Source organism: Orycteropus afer, unplaced genomic scaffold, assembly GCF_000298275.1.
Source record: "Orycteropus afer afer isolate SDZICR_OR568_19922 unplaced genomic scaffold, OryAfe1.0 scaffold00719, whole genome shotgun sequence".
Taxonomy (NCBI): domain Eukaryota; kingdom Metazoa; phylum Chordata; class Mammalia; order Tubulidentata; family Orycteropodidae; genus Orycteropus; species Orycteropus afer.
In genome coordinates this window covers 582,303-583,439 of record NW_006922306.1, presented here as the reverse complement: position 1 = coordinate 583,439, position 1,137 = coordinate 582,303, and positions in this window count along the sequence as shown.

The window sequence follows — 1,137 nt, the reverse complement described above, 5'->3', positions numbered from 1 at the left end:
GGTGGTTGGTGCATAAATTTGAATAATAGTAGTATTAATGGGTCTTCCTTGTAGGCATATGGATATTATCCTATCACTGACAGCATTGTACTTCTGGAAACATCTTGAAACATCCTTTGTGATGATGAATGCCACACCACTCCTCTTTAATTTGGCATTCCTGCATAGTAAATTATATGGTTGTCTGATTCATTATGGCCAAAACTGGTCCATTTCAGCTCATTAATGCCCAGGATATCAATCTTTATGCATTCCATATCTTTTTGACAGCTACCAATTTTCCTAGATTCATACATTGTACATTCCATGTTCTGATTATTAATGGATGTTTGCAGCTGTTTCTTCTCGATTTGAGTTATGCCACGTCAGCACATGGAATTCCTGAAAGACTTACTTTATCTGTATCATTAAGGCTAGTTCTACTCTGATGAGGCAGTTCTTTCCCAGTCCTATTTTGAGTGCCTTCCTACCAAAGGGGATCATCTTTCTGCACTGTGTCAGACAATATTTCCAAGCTATTCATAAAGTTGTCCAGTAATGTATCAGACAGTGTTTCTCTGCTATTTATAACATTTGCCCTGGCCAGTTTTTGAGAAGTGCATGGCCTCCTCCTTCTTCCTAGTCTGTCTTAGTCTGTAAGCTGCATTGAAACCTGTGCACCATGTGCAACTCTGCTGGCATCTGAAACACTGGTGGCACAGCCTCAAGTCCCACAGAAACATACAAGACCCACAGGATGACAAACTGACAGACAAGTTTGTCTCACTTAGTTGTTGGAAACCTCTGTGCCTGCCCCTTACCTAATTCCTACCTGGAACCTACCACTTTGCTGCTCCTTCCCTTTCCTGACTCTAGTGGGCTTGGGGCCTAGCCTTGCCTCCCTCCCCTTTAATTGGATATCCTGCCACTCCAGATGTCCCTGGCCTCTCCTGCTCCTTCCCTTTCCTGGCTCTAGGGGGCTTGGGGCCTAGCCTTTCCTCCTGCCCCTTTTTACCTGGATATCATGCTGCTCAGCAGGTCCCCGGCCTCTCCCTTGGGCAATCTACATCTGTAGTGATATCACCTCAGAAACCCAAGGAGGGGTCACTAAGAGTCAGGTGTGACTCAACGGCACATAACAACAACATATATATGTGT